Below are 16,746 nucleotides of genomic sequence, written 5' to 3'. Positions count from 1 at the left end.
TCGGGGGGGTTTTTTTCCCGTCGTCTTCTTCTTCTTATTCTTCCCGTCTGTTGCGTCTTGTCCTTGTCGGACGTCTGGAGCGTCTGGAAGTTCGCACCAGCCCCGAATATAAAAAGGAAGCGTTCGTTTTTATAGACAGTCAACGACCATTCCGTCTGGGGTGGCGCAACAACCCAGACACAACAAAAAAAAAAAGGAGGAGGGCAACGCGCACAAAGTCTCGTCGATTTCACACGATTTCGTTGTTATTATGTACATATAACTCCAGCCCCCCCCCCCCCCCTCACAAAAACAAAAAACCAAACAAACCCACCACCCACCTATTACCTTCCTCGAACGCTTAATATTTTGTTTGGGTTGCTCTATTTCCGCTCGTGTGTTGTTCTACATCGGAAGTGCCAATATAAATTTTGAATTGATATTGCATCGGCATAGGTCAAAATCGACGAGAATAGAGAGAGAATTTCCAGCCGCTGATGACGGAAGGGCGATAACAAAAGGAAAACGATGTGGAACGAGGGGTTCGATGACGCAAGTGTTTACACATCCGAGATTGGATAAAGACGATGAAAATGCGTCATGATGAATTTACAAAAAAGAAAATAATAATAATAAACGACGAGGAACGCAGATGAAATTTTAAAAAGAAGAAGAAGAAGAAGAAGAAGAAGAAGAAGAGAGACGGGGGAGGGAAAAGGCCGCGGGACTGCGATGCGCAGCGGAATGCGATTTGCTGCTCGAACGACGCCCGTTTCTCACGGTTCTCCCGCGGCGTTTTCGTTATTATCGTCGTCGTCGTCGTCGTCATTGTGGCCGACGTCGCCGTCATAACCCCCCACACACCACCCACCCATTCACCTCCTCTTTCTTTCCCTTGAGGCTCAAGAGTTTTGACTGCCGACTCAAAAAGACAGTCGGCCGGCGCGGTTTGGTCTACAGCGCGTCCGAGGAATAAACATTAAAATCTAAAAAGAAAAAGAAAAAAAAAACCTCGACGAGCCAAAAAATAAAAGAAAAATGGGAAAACTTTTTTTTTCTATTTTTGTTTCCTTAATTTTTATTATTATTATTTTTTTTTCTTTAAAAAATTCGTTTCGTTTCTTCCTGCCCATTTTTTGTTGTTGTTGTTGTTGTGTTTTTCTTTATTTCATATTTTGTCTTGTTTTCGTTCCGTTTTTACGATCGGATACGCAAATAGGCTGCGGCCGGCGAGACGGCCAGCACCTATAAAAAATTTTCCGGAAAGCCAAGAAAACCCCAGAGAGTCAGGTCTGATCTCCACCAATGAGCATCGCGCGGCTGTTGGACTATGCGCTTACGCCATACAGACACACAGACAGAGGACGGAGGGAAAGGATTCCTTCTTTCCATATGTCTACTTTAATATATGTTGTGTATTTATTTATATACATACTTAAATGTGTCTGTGTGTGTGTGTGAATAGCAGGCCATCGCCGTAACGGCCTTCGATTTACGACGAGGTTGCAGCTATTTTTAGCCTCTCTCGTCCGATCCCAGACTACCACCAACAGGCACCTGCACGGGGAAACGGTTAAACACAAAATCGAGCCAGACGGAAAGACAGACAGACAGACACAGACTTTTTCGTTGGGGGGGCCTTTTGGTAAAGCAGCAAGGTGGGGTTTGATATGTTGTGCTAGACCCATATCTACCTCGCCTTTATTTGGCCCTTCTTTTATATCGATTTTCCCCTTTTTGATTCCAATTTGTTAAAAAAAACAAAACAAAAAAAAAAAAAACATGTTGGGCATATAAAAAAGAATCAACCCAAAAATCCAGCGCCGTGGCGTTTATTATATTCGTCCGGATGGAATGGCTGGAAGAAAAAAAAAAAGGAAAGAATCAAATAAAAGAGAGGGAAGGAGAAAGCAGCGCGCTCTCCGCGCTATACTATACTCTTACCACTCATCAATCAAACATTTCTAATCAACAATGATGATGATTGCCTTTTGCACCCCACCACAACATCGCTGCTGCATTATATCCTCTTCATTTTCCTTAATTTCTTTTTCTCTCTTCTTTCTCTTCTCTTCTCTCTCTCGACTCTTTTCACGTTTCATTGGCTTATTTCTACGCGCCTTGGCTTCTTTTCTCACCCTCCCTCGGCAGTTGGCCCAACATCGCGCCGCTATCAAGTGCCGCATTTAAAAGGCCGTTATTAAAAGAAGAAGATGACGGCCCGGGGTAATAATAACAAATACCAACCGATTACTATATGGCGCGGAGAGAGAGAGAGAGAGCCGCACATAGTATATAATACGGCGTCTTTTCTTTTGCTTTTCTTCCTTCCCTGTTTTGTTTCATTTTGTTTCGCAGATGGATGAGAAAGGATGCTGTATAGACGATGATTCGCCAAAACGGTGACGTCACGACACTCCCATCTTTGTGCTGTGTTTGCGGTAGCAGAAATAGCGGAGGCTGCCAGACAGACACGAACGGCACACACCCCCGACCTCAAAACAAAAAGAAAAAAAAAAGGATTTGCTCAAAGAAAAACAAAAGAGAGAGAGAGAGAGCAGCAGACGAAGAGACGCAATGTCTGGTTTTTTGTTTGTTTTTCAAACAAAACGGAATAAAGTGACTTGGCGGGTATATAATAATCATGTTGTATATGAATCTACAAACAAACGAGAAGGTCGTCGGAAAAAAGGAAAATTGCAGTTGCGAAATCGGACGGCGTCTATATTTCTATGTAGGTAACATGATGCGTGTAGGCGCTTGTCGCTTCACGTGTATATCCGCCCGGCTGCGCGACAAGTCCGATTCGAAAGTTGGTGGCGGACTTTTGAAAGCCGCTCATCGCTCAGTCGGCGAAATGAACAAGTGTGACCATCGCTCTCGAATCGTCTATTGTATATCTATATAAGACGTGCGGCAACAGTGCGTATAACCTATAAACCATTTAGGATCGAGACTACACTGTTTACAGTACTCTGATTTCATTCAATTGTGTTTCCCCGAGAAAAGACAACAACAAGCGTGGAGATTGTCCGTGTGTCGCCATCAATTCTATTCACTCTCTCTTCTAATCGCCCTCAATTCGTCGTATCTCTCACGGCTTTCACAATGTGTACTTGGGACTTATTGACGTCAGCGTTTGTGTACTGCTCAACTCAAATATATACTCATCAAGATAAAGAGAGAGAGAGAAGATGCTCAGCCGGATATCAAGAGATATCTATATTCCGTGGGAGGAGGAGTCCAATCTTCGTTCGATGTACATATTTTAGGATAAAAAGAAATGAATGAATTTTCTGCATTCATTAAATTATATAATCACCACATTTCCTTTTGGTCTGTTCGGTTGTCTGCGTCTCGGCCGATTGTGTTGATAGCGTACATAGCGACGTGTAGACGTATTGTGTAGTATAACCTATAGTATTTGGCCTATTTCTTACTAATAAGGAATTAGGTTTAAACAGCTACCTGCTCAAAAACCTGCGCGCCTTTCAGGGTTTTGATGGTGTGATGGGATTGAGCGGTACGTGGCTCCCTCAAACGAATTCCGGTCCGACTCTTTAGACAGTGGCGCTTGGATTGTATTTTTTCCCCTTTCTTTTCCTTCTGGTTGTTTGTATTCGGTTATCTGTAAGTTTATTTTTTCCATCTTGAATTCCACAAACGACTCGGGACGCGAATGCTGACGACCGGGGACGAGAGAGAGAGAGAAAAAAAAAAATGAAGAGAACCAGCCAAGAGGACAGAAGAATAAAAGGCTGATGTGAGCTCTTTTCCCCAACATTTCCCTCTCATCACACTCGAGCGCGCATTTCAATAATGGAGTAAATAAATACTTGGCGGCCTACAAGGTGAGAGATAAGAGATCGGAATTGTTCCTCCTGTCTGGCTGCCGTTTGATGGCTGAGCGCGAGTAAAACTGGAGGGGATGAAAGAAAGAATAGAAAGAAAGAAAAACGAAGCCTACAATATATAAAAGAGAGGCGCTAAACTCGAAATTGTGAGAGAAAGAAAATAGGGAGAACAGAATAATTCCTTGTAATGAATGAATGAATGAATGAATGTAGGGTTTTTACAAAATAGACTGATGGACGATAAGGCGCTCGCATGGTATTTGATTCTTCTTTCAAACTGTAAACGTAGGATATACACTGTACAAATAGACAATGTGCGGCTGTATTTATAGGCTATTTGCCCGTCATTTTTACATCTATTGTCTCCTCCAGATCAAGTGGAGATAAGAGCTGCTAGGGGGAGGGGGAGAGGTGTAAACTGTAAACAATAAGAGCACATAAGCACACTTCCTTTTAAAAAAATAAAAAAATATGTTTGAAACGCAGTTTGTTTTCTTGTTGTTTTTCAATAAGACGCGTGGAAACGAGGACAGATTTTCTCACGTGGGCCGCGTGTCCGACATATTTTTTTTTTTTTTTTTTTTTTTGGCAGCCTTGATGCTGGTCCTCTCTCCTTATGTCTTGTCGAAAGAAAATATGCAAGGAAATCTCTGAATATAGAATCCACCAAAAAATATTCTCCGGAGGGAGCGGCCTTTGATCGTTCAAAAGAAATTCAAAATAAGAAATATATAAAAAAAGATACAAGAGTCTGAAAGATAAAAAAAAAAAAAAGGGAACGGAAGGTTCGATGTATAAATATAGCAGCTAATATATTATATTGGCTCGTGAGGAGAAACCCGAAGAGGTCGGCCGTCAGCTAGACAGAGCCGCGACTTTCTCGTGAAGGTGGTCCCTTTTTGAAATTCTTTTTGGATTTGTTTGTTTCGATTTCTCCCTCTCGACTTTGTTTCCATTTCGGTTATGTCGCGACGACATATACAATACAACCGGGAATCTATTGCGGAATCAAACTACATTCTGAAGCCCAACCGAAGCGCGGATTGGTGTCAATGTCGGCGAATGAAAGAGAGACAAGAGCGCGCTTGGAGAAACCAAGTGCTATGCACAACCTTGGCCAACAGCAGCAGCTCAGTTGTTGCTCGAGAGTGCGTGAGGACCTGCAGTCGGAAAACCCCAAAGAGTTCGTCCGCTCTAAAGGCATCAGTTGCAACAGCAGCACTTTTCTTGTCGTATATTTCATTTCTATAGGAAGCCAAACAAAACATTAAACAATAAAAAAATTTAAAAAAAATCTGCCAAGCGAATGTCTGAGCACATCAGCTGAAAGTCGAGTGGAAATGCGAATTTGGAAACGGATCAAACTAAAAACGCGAATTTTCTCACAGCTAGTAATTATAGCATAATAATAATAATAATAATAATGGTGCGAGACCGTGTGCGCTGCTGTCGGCGGTGTGCCACGGCGCGCTGTCCGGATATGGAACGGGGCAAGTGGTTGCTGCTGCTGCGCGTCGCGGTTGCCACCGAACTTTTATTTTTTATTTTTTCGTTTGTTGTTTTCTTGTCTGCGCGCGTGTGTGTCGGTGAGGTTTTTTCGCGAGCCAAAAAGCCTTGACCGCCTTTCGGTTCTCCATTTTTGGCAACGACGACAACGACGCAAACAAAACCCAGAGAGAGTTTAGAGAGAGGAAGGCGCAAGCAACAACAACAACAACAACAAACAACATCACGTCCTGCTACTCTATAGGCGATAAAAACATTCTCGTATCGATTTGTCTTGCATTTAGTTTGGTTTTGTTTCCCTCCCCCCTATCCCAGCACCAGCATCGTCATCAGCACTCCATCAGCAAGGCGGATGCCGGGCAATGTGTGTGTGTGTATTTCTTCATTGGGGGTTTTCCATCTTCATCTGGGCGCGCAGCAACGGGGACGCAAGTCCTGCTGCGTATCAGACAGTCGCAGCAGCGACCTAGAACAAAATACGAAGCACGTAATAATCGAGAGAGAAACTATACCACCACCACCAGCAGCAGCAGCAGCAAAATAAGAATATAAAAATTGGGATGGTGAAATCTAGATCCACTGGTTTCCCCCTCGCGTCCTTCTTTTTCATTCCTATATAACTCTGTGACCTGCTGCTCTTTCTCTCTGCTCTTCGTTCGGTCTTCTTAAGAGTTCCTCGAATGTGTGTGTGTGAGCTGCTTTTTTACTATATCTTCCAAAGGACAATAACGGTATAAATGTCAACAACGACACAACACGGAGAATTGGAGCGCGTTCAACGTCGCAGCAGTTCTACCATCAGCACATCCTACCATGGGGCCTTTCACATTAAAAGGAGAATAAAAGAGGAGGACTTGTACATAAAACAATGCCGAGCGATTAATGGAAAAAGAGACAATTAAACTTCAACCGAAGACAAAACAAATACCAGAACAACAGTAACAAGAAAAGAAAAAAAAAAAAGAAAAGGGTTCGGAGAAAAACGAGGGGTTGGAAACAATATGTCGACAATCTTGAAATCGGGACCCATCACATACGCACGACGAGTTCGATCAAGTTGCGATTGGGTTAGAATCGATAGAAAGGGAAAAAGATGCTTTTTTTTTTTTTTTTCATTAGAGAATAGAAGATTACATCATTCGGGGTATAATAAGTTGGACTAGTGACCTTTCAACCGTCAGAATCGACGACCTTAATCTGAATAATGAGAAATTCATGAGTGGGATATTCGGCGACGGAGTTGTCACAGTGAACCGATACGCGTCGGACAAGGCGGAATCGACGGGACGGAACTTGATGGGCTCGAAATCAAAATCCTGCAGAGCTCCCCCGCAAAAGAATTTGGTACAAGAATCAGATCAATGTCAAAGATATAGGCAAAATGTTGGCGTATTACATACCAGTTTCCAACACCTGGTGCTGGTCCGTCCACTTGCCCGCCATCAGCGCGGTCCTTTAACTCTCCAGCTGCTGCTGCTGCCTGCGACGATATGTACACTAGTTGGACCCGCTATTATCTCATCTGTAGCTATATATTCTCTCTTCACGCATGTTCCGCATCAAGGTACATCAGCGATGGTATCTTTCCCATCGCTGCACTTTATTGTACAATCTTCATCTAGCTATCTCTTTTCCATATTTTGCCGTTGTTCTTTTCTTTCCATCATCGTCGCTTTATTTTGAGGGGAGCGTTCGTTTACTGGTCGTAATCGATTCCCTTCGTCGAAAATGCGCGCGCTCTCTCGTGATTATCAAAACGCCATTGCAAGGAGAAAAGATGCCCCATAGGCTGGCTCCCTCGAGCGGGTGCCCATCCATCATCCGAGTCAATCCACATGGAATTGTAGCCGTCGCTGCTGTTGTCTAACGTCTCGTCTGGCTGCGCGCACTACACAGGGCACAACTGCTGCTGCTGCTGCTGCCTTTTTGTTGCTGGCTGGAAATGTTGTCCCCGTTTTGTAAAAGCAACACATTTTAATGTGTACAACCTATGCGTGCTTTTATACTATTATTATTTTATTTTTTATTTCATTTTTTTTTTTTCATTCCTAGCGAGAACGATCGTGCTGCGTTGGCGTTGTGTGGGTTATATGTAGGCTACGCTTTACATCTCTGGATTGAGAGACGGGCCAATGAAGCGTGGCTGCCCAGCAGCATGAGCGTCGGTCTGGGAACTAGCGACCGTCTCGATTGACGGGCTGAATAAGTAAAGCTACACAATCTCGTCTACAATTTGTCCATTATTATAATACGGGGCAAAAGAAGAGAGAGGGCCATACTCACAGCAGTCGGGTCGGCAATTCATTCCCTTGTGATTGACATTGACATCCCCCCAGCTGAAATCAGATCCCGCGCGTCGGCTGCATACATGTACTCGTCTATATATAGTAGTTATATACTTCCCGACTTGTTTTTATTCTCAAATTTTTTTGTTTCTTTCTTATTTTCTCTCTTTTGTTCGATTTTCCTTCTGTATAGTTTTCCATACATAATATAATGGTGCAGTTGCAGTAGTTGTTGTTCTAATTGCAGTTGGCTGCTGCTGGCCTCTGTCGCCCTCTATACATATTTATTCTCCTTTTGTGTGTGTGTGTACCGCATTTTCAAGTGGATGATCAATCGTTTTACTCCGCCCTTTCTATATCTCCGACATCGGTGCATCAGCTGCCGCCATTACGAGGCGATGATGGCCATCGAAAAGTGGATTACAACGAGAAAAGAAGAAAAAAAAAACACATTACAGACACGTAATATTATATATAGGAACAAGAGGCGGCAGCCCAGCCATATATCACACACTACAGAAAAAACGGCTGTTGATTTATTTCCCCACTGTATAATATATATATAGTATTGCTCGTACTTGTACATCACACATTGCCCAACTTGCCCTTCCCGGGTGAATTGTGTGGGGGGGTTTTATTTTTCCCTGCGTCCGATCCGCAGTGAATGCTCTGCTGCTGCGGCTCAGAAATACAGCAGCAGCATACTTGAACGGAATGAGAAAAAAAAGAACTTGGCCTCTTCAAACTAGATCCGTCCATTGTGGAAATTGAAGATGTATTGCGACCGACAGAGGGCAAACAATTCGTGAGCTCTGCATGTCAAACAAAAGATGAAATATGACCATCACACCCATTAGAGCGTAACAGCCAGACAGTGATTTTTTTTTTCTATTATATTGTTTTGTTTTGTTTCGAGTGTATAGTTTTTTTTTTCGAACCCTGTCTGCATAAAATTCCTAATGTCTGGGAATCATCGACAAACGCGTTCCACCTCCTATACCAATAGAATAATATACGTACATACTCCCTTTCTCTCTAATCTTGAAAATAGGAAATGTTTCGACACGGTTCGAACAAACGGGGACAGCAGAACAACAAACCCGCAGGAAGCATTGGCAACCACTTAGCATATCCTGTTATTTCCCTCACTTGAGCTTTTTCTCTCGGCATTTTTCCCCTTTCCAAAAACACACAAAAACAAAAAAATCTGGTTAGATTGCTTTTGAAAGATCGCGGGAAATCCCCCGCAGTATCTTTACGAAAGTCGGAAACCAATCCATACGGAGATCCTGTTCTTGTTTTTTATTGCGCTTTTTTTTATTATTTCGCCATAAAAATTTGGGCGTGGTTCATAACTTGAAAAAAGAATAAACGGGAATTTCCCAGCGCTACAGCCATACTTCAAAAGCGCTGGAATAAAAAACTTCGCGTCAAAACTTGATAGTCATGGAAATGGCAACAGCATTCGAAAAATGTTTGGCGGCCTCGTGATGATGGCAAGGCCATATAATCATTTTAAAGGCTAGCTCCTCGAGCTGTGAAGGAGAGTGGGCGGCCAACGCTCTGGAAAATCATCACGAACGCGCAGCGGCGGCTTGACTTTCTTCGACGCCGTCGCTGTGTCTCTGTTAATATGGCGTAATAAACTGCGACGACGACTACGACCGTGTGATGACCAACAATAAGAAAACATTTAACAAAAGAAGAAAGGCCAAAGTTTCAGGATGGACTCGATCATATTATTCCTTTTCTTTATTTTTTTTTAGATCGATGAACATTGTCTCCGGGAATTGCGAACGTGAGCTACGGACCGATTCGCTCACCTTGTCCCGAGGAATCTTTAATGATTGATCAGTGAAACTATCCCCGCAACTTCTATCCTATTTTCGTGCTGCCCGCGCCTGAACGTTTTCAGTTTGCCGGTCAAACAACGGGCGTGAGAAAAATGGGAGAAATGCGACAGACAAGTTGCGACAACGTCCGTTTGATCGCAGATGGGCCGAATGAAATCGCACGGCGCGATGTTTCCCTCAATTGAATCGAAACCAAATACCTAATATACGAAACGATTTGTGTAAAGTAGGCAAGAACAAAATGCGATTCCATTTTCCGTCTTTTATTTTTTCTTCCAGGCAACAGTTTCATCTTCGTCACCTGCGGGGAAGGGTCTCGCGTGACGCCAAAATTGTTATTTTTCTTTTTCTTCATACGCAGGTTTTTTTTTTAATTTTTTGGTTAACTCGACGGACAAATTGAAAAAATAAGCAAACTGACACCACAAGCAAACGATGAGAACCAACACCTTACACGATACACCCCGACGAAAAAGAAAAAAAGAACTACGCTACTACTGTACGTGTGTACGTGTTGTCGGCGGAACATTCATTTTGTTGCTGTCAGCATTGCAATTTGATCTTGTCCAATTCGAAACGGCTTTTTAATTTATTGATCTTTTGGGCGTGTAGGGTAAGAGGGTCTGGCAACGCTTTTCGGTGCGGTTGCAAAGGCAAGAAATCGATAAATTATCTCGACACCCCCGGTCTGTGTAAATTGTCGTTTCCAACTCGGTTAAGGGCTGGTGGGGGGAGAGAGAGAAAAACACACACAGCAACGCCGTAAAGTAAAAAAGAAACAATTTCAGAAGGGGACCGAGTTGGGTGAGTGAATAGATGCTCTTTCCTCATTGCGGCTAGACGACGAAGGAAAAAGAAAAGAAGAAAAAAAAAAAATAAAAACAAACAAAAAGACAAAATCCCATGATAAACCAAATGGATTTTTTAAAAAATAAACGCCGTGGGTAATTGCCCGACATCACGCCAACAAAAGTCTTGATAGTCAATGCACACGAACATTTATTAATAAAACACAATGTTTTAAAAGGGCGGAGTCTGGGGTGGGGGATTAAAAAGAAAAATGGGGAAAAACTTTGCAAAACAATTCATTCTTCTTTTTTTTTAACGACCCAAAAACAACAGTAAAGGAATGCCGGATGAAATTTATATTAAAAGAATAGAACAAAAAAAAAACCCAACTCGTTGATAAAATCGATAAATGTCTAGACGGCCAGTATGGATCGTCGTCGTTTCGAGTTGGTTGATTTATTTTGAACGATCGTCTATATAGGAGAGAAGTCGTACATTACACGCAGTCTGCTGCCTTATATAACGTCAAGATGCGGCCTTACGTGGACATGCGGTGCGCTATACAGTCGTAATCGAAACCCAAAAGTCACTTGATAGAAAACCCATGTACATGCATTATTCTGTGTCCAAACTGGCCATCAGCACCGCCGGGCTGACAGCTCTAACTACTATATGCATAGAAGGTACACACAGGCGGACACAGCAGCGTTGTTGTATAAAGAGATGAACGTCGGCTGATTTAACGCAGTATACAGTAGGTATAAGCTAGTAAAGCTGTATACAAGATGAAAAGAGGGAAGACCCTCATCGGACGGACATGTTTATAGACTGACGAAAGACGGATAGAAATCGGAGGTGAATAATAATCTCTCTTCCAACTCGTTTTAAATATCCCCGCCGCACAGACGAATCTAATACAGAAGTGGGAAACGCGCAGCGCAGCATAGTCTCCGGGCAGCAGCAGCAGCAGCGGCAATTGCCTAGCCGCGCGCATGAACTTTTACTTCCATTTCCATCAATCTTTAACTGCGTTTTGCATATAGAAAGGAAAGGGAAGACAAATAAAAGTGTGACGGCGCGGCCCCACCCGCCTCTCATCTCTCGGCCGTGCAATATGCCGCACACCGCATATAAAGACGCAGCAGCAACAGAGGAATAAAAAGATAGGCGGAGCTGATAGGGCAGCACAGTGATGTGTGTCATACTCGGCAAACGACGGGGGAATTTTTTAACGAAGACCAAAGAAATAAAAGAAGAAAGAAAGAAAGAAAGAAAGAAAGAAAGAAAGAAAGAAATGAAAAAAAAATGGGGAGAGAATGATGAATACACGAATATAGTAGATGGAATAATGCAGTAAGCCTCGGCTCTCATCGTTTCATTCTTGCCTGTTGATTCATTAAACAGGCGATTTGCATTTTCGAGTGTATATACCGAGAGAAGCGAGAGAGAGAGCGCACACGCCCACATACGAAAGCTGTGTGTGTGTGTGTGCTCATGAGATGAGGACTCTATATGGGCTCATCCACTTTAAGTGACGGGCAAAAGCGCGGACGGCCTCCACAGAATATTTTTGTCTTTTAGTGTTTGATATGGTGGCGCGGGGGCAAGTTTCGTCGAATGGCGCAGGCCCAGCGTCCCCGATGACATCAATAAAATTGCAGTTTGCATCCCCATTCAACAGTTATGGCCCCATATCACCCTGGGAGACTGATAGGACCGCAAAGGTTTATATAGAGGAAAAACCGGATGCATGTAGCCCATACGGTAAATAGCATTCGCTTATAAGTCCCGAGTCACAAGTCCATCGGCCAGCAGCGCGAATATTAGGGATAGAAAATGAGGAGAGGGGGGGGGGAGTAAACGAGACTATTAACTGTGTACAGTAAATGCCCCTCTCCTTGTTTAATGTGTACACCATACATATAAGACGGGCAGCAGAACGAACGGCAGCAGCGAAGCCACACAGCACGGGGAAAAATGACGAGCCTCGCGTCCCAAAAGTCGACCGTACGCCAACGCCACCGCTGCAGCACCGAAATCCGATTTGCTCTCGGTTGTACATCGCCGACAAACTAAATGTAATAGCGTACCGTATACTATAACGCTATATAGACTGTGACTGCAAGTGGATTTCGATACACCGGCGACTCTTCTTTTTTGATTCGATCCTGCGAGCATATTACCACAGTTAAGTTAATACGTAGCACTTCCCCATCTACTCTGTGTGGGGGCTTCCGTGATGGATGGATGGCGATTAAGGATTATCGCGGCTGCTGTTGTGCGTCATTCGGAAACTTCTGCTCTTCTTCTTTTGGTCTGCGGCACGTGTGCCAGACTCTTAGAAATATACTCGCGGATGATCCCGCCAGGGATCTATCAAATGAAATCAACGTCACTTTATGGTTATGGGTTTTCGAAGAATTTCAAAATGATCACGCCCACTATTTCTGCTGGGTAGGGGGGAGTGTGTGGTGGCGGCAGGTAAAAAAAAAAATAAGGGGGATATAAAAAATTTCGTTTGGCTCGTGAATGTTCTTCACTGCTGTTGAGTTCTTCATCGTTTTTTTAGGGTGTTTTTCGTCGGATTCGTTATCTATTTATATTTACTCGCACTTGACGGCCCGGTGGATCCTTATTACTCCGCGCTATATACAACCCCGGCAGACACCTACTTCTTATTCACAGTGACGCATTTGCCGGTCTGACTGTTTATATATACACACACACACCTATATATATATAGTAGCTGCAAAGCGCTCCTTTTCTTTCTCAATATTCTATTCAATATTGATACGAATAATATATTTAGAATTTGCCTGCAGTCTTTCGTCCACACATATCACGCTGCAAAGGAGAAATAATACATACGGTATATGTATAAATATAGCATTCTAGTGTACATTATTGGTTTATTGCTTTTTCGTCGTCCCCTTCTTCTTCTTCCAAAATCCGCATAGTCTCTCCCCTCCCTCCCTTTTTCGCCTCCTCCTTCGGCATCCGGATCATTGGGCAAGCCAATATCTACATTAGCCAGCGCGAAGAATAAAAGAGCTGCATGGCCAACACATATGCCATGGGAACAAAACAAAAAAACAGAAAGAAATCAGATTGTCGGCATGTTTAGCCTTTTAGTCCCAGTCAGAAGAAATTGGAGGGGAAAATCATCACACAAATCTGTCCGTGCGGCAACAGCAGCGGGATCATTGACCAGCTGAACCGATCCGTCCTGCTGGTACAGGCCCACACCGACATCATTAGCGTTACATCTACTTTTTCCTTCGTCTTCGTTTGGTAATAGCAACGACAGCGATCCACATGGAGAAACAAGATATAGAGGGGGGTCCGGCACACACACACACAAGACGGACTTTCTGTCTGTTCGGTCCAAAAAAGAAAAATCTTGCGGAGAATATTCCCTCTGAAAAAGAAACGCCTAACGAACTCCCCAATTTTTTAAACGAGACGAGAAAGAGAGTGAGAGGGGACCGGCATTACTCAGAGCGAAAGAGAAAAAAAAGAAAGAAGAAAAAGAACTAATGTAGTTTATGTCTTTCTCCGTCTTCTTCTTCTTCTTCTTCTCTGCTCTACGTCGTTTTCTTTCTTTATGGACAAGAGCAGCAGCTCTCCTCTCGTTCGACGTGCTCCGAAGGATCCGAAGGGGGACTGAAATATATGCGTAAAGAATAAGCGAGCCGAGCGGAGAAAGAAAAAAAAAACCACCCAGCACGGCAGCACAGCACAGCACACACACAAGAGATCTTACACCAGTTTCTTATAGTTTCCTCGCATAGTCCAGCAGTCTCTCTTTATATATATAAATATTCTTCGACCTTTTGTGTGTATAACAATATACCTACGTATATCTATAGATATACACGCTCTATCTGTACACACATTTTAATTACCGGTATCTTTATATATGTATATTCCTCTGTGTGTAGAGGTCTCCGCCCCGGCCGTGTCCGTATATGTATACCTTTAGCTTGTCTATATGGGACTCACAGCAGCAGCAGCAACAGCACTGATTTTTACGCAGAATCGGATGGGTTCACTAATGAGTTGGTCGAGTGAACTAGAGAGAGAGTTGAGGAGACTTTAGGGCAGCATAGGGTGAGATATCAAGGAATAGGAAGGAAGAGGCGCGTCGCTCGGTTGTTGTATAATACATAAGTCGGAACGGGCGGCCGCGAGAGTCTCTCTCGACGCTGGTGGTGGTGGTGTTGGTTTGGTCGGTCGGTTGCCTGGCGGATGCAGCAGCAAGCTCGCTCAAACGTTGTTATATAATAGCTGCTGCTGTTGCTGCTGCCTTTGGTCAGATCGTTAATGAGGCCAATTAATTTTGGGACCAACAGAGAGGAGCGTCTCAGATATAATAGCCGACGACAAAGATCAACAGATCGATACGCCCGCTAACGCTAGATAGAGTTGGTGGTAGAGCGGACAACAGCACGAAGAATGATTGGTCTTTTCTTTTCTTCCAGGAGACTCGATTTGATTCCTTCCACTGTCTTTTTCATTCGGATTTTTCAACGGTCGAGGAGGAGACGGGAGATGAAGTAAAAGGCGACACGAGCCATCATCAATATGAATATTGCTCCGTGTTTTTTTTTTTCGAGAGAGATCCTGGAAGCGAAGCGCTAAGCTTAGATGTATAGTACCAGCAGCCCAGACCATTTGAAAATTCTAAAAAAAGGGGAGGCCAAAGAAAGTCACTGCTTGACGCTTGTCATGACTTGATGGCACCGAGATAAGAAGAAGAAGAAGAAGAGCGGCGAGAGCAATTATGAAATCCCGGATAGACGTGCTGGGGCGTTCAACTGTGCACTAGCTCTGGTGATTGAATTCGCGATTCGTGCGTCACAGGCAGACAGAAACATCAGAGAGAAGGATCATCATCAAAGGCCAACGCAGAACAGAGAGCCGGCCTATATGATACTATACGCAGCAGAGCACACACGGCCATATCTTCTTTCCTTCTCTTCTCCATCCATCCGTCCATCCATCCATCCGTTCGTTTTTTTTTTTTTTTTTTTACCCCTGGCCTCCTCAGTTTCATTTGACTTCCCCCCCTCCTTCTTCTTCTTCGATTCCAACCAGACTGAAAATGAACCGGAATGATTGTGAATGAAATCCCAGATTCTCTTTTCGCTCTTTTCTTTTCACGCGCTCCCTTTTTTTGGGATTCCCAATTTGCTTTTTCCCGTTCGAAAAGAAGAAAAAAGAAGGAAGTACCATTGAGCCTTTCCTTCCTGTCGTCTCCCCCCCCTCCCTTTTTTTCGTCATTCATTTCGGTCCGACGTTCCATCGGCGCTCCTTGAATGTGTTGATTTCAACGCCATCGTCCCGCTCCTTGAAAGAGGACAGATAAAACAAGCATCGAAAATCTTTTCCTAATAGTCTCCCGAATTTATGTGGGCTCCCCCCCCCCCTTATGCCATTTGAAAAATCAAATCCTGGAATCCTGGATCAGGGATCCAGTCCGGCCCTTGTTTGTATGCGCCTCTGTGTGTGTGTGTGTGTGTGTGTGTCTGACTGTGTCTGTCTGTGCGGAGTAAATCGAATTTGTATAGTGAAACGCGGGGCGGCGGCGGCGGCTGCCGTATACATACAAGCCCCTCTCCGCGCTGTTTAATGGGAGGTGAAAGGAACCAGCATGCGTGAATGTTTAAAGGTTCGCCCGCCTCGCCCTCCTTCCTTGCCCATGCCAGACTATATCAATATGTATATAATAAATGAAGCCAGTTGATTCGATTTGTCGTGAAAGAAAAAAGAAAAGAGAAAAATTGGTAAAAAAACAAAAACGGCCGAGGCAGAAGCGACAAGACCCCCAGCAGTGTTTGAGCCCCCAATATTCCAAGAGTCAGAGAGCAGACCAAACCAACGGGACAATGACGAGAAAAGGGGTTGAGCAGAGAGGAAAAAAAGAAGGAAAGCTCCTGCTGAAAGCCGGGAAGCTTCTTTTCTGCTGGGCATGCACAGCAGAAACAAAAGAGAGAAAAGAAAAGAAGCAGAGTAGACCAGCGGGAGATTGACGGGGGGATGCAAGGACTCCTGATGGGCCCAGATGAGCCACCACCCGTCCGCCACCGACAGAGCGAGGACCCCGCGTGTATAAATTTATATTACAGACATGTATAATAATAATACCACAACTTGACATGAGAGTAGGAAAAAAGAAAAAGAAACGGCGATCATCGGCAATCAGTTTTTCTGTCGTGAGAAAAGAAAATCAAAGAAAGAATATCAAGATGCGTCCCAGGACGAACTATATGACAAATGGTGCTGCTGTGTGTGCTGTCTCGATTTTCTGGCGTGTTGCGGGTCTCCGTGTTCTTTGTTTTTTCGTGTCTCTCATTTGTCTGATTGACAGAATCCCCGGGGAATAGCCCAGGCCCTAAACCATTAGGATATCAGAATTGAAAGATTCCCCAAAATTAATGAGCAGAGATGGGGCCGTGTGTGTGTCTATACCATCAGCAG

The sequence above is a fragment of the Daphnia pulicaria genome, chromosome 6 (assembly GCF_021234035.1).
Source record: "Daphnia pulicaria isolate SC F1-1A chromosome 6, SC_F0-13Bv2, whole genome shotgun sequence".
Taxonomy (NCBI): Eukaryota; Metazoa; Arthropoda; class Branchiopoda; order Diplostraca; family Daphniidae; genus Daphnia; species Daphnia pulicaria.
The sequence above is the reverse complement of the archived record's forward strand: the minus strand, read 5'-3'. Positions refer to the sequence as shown.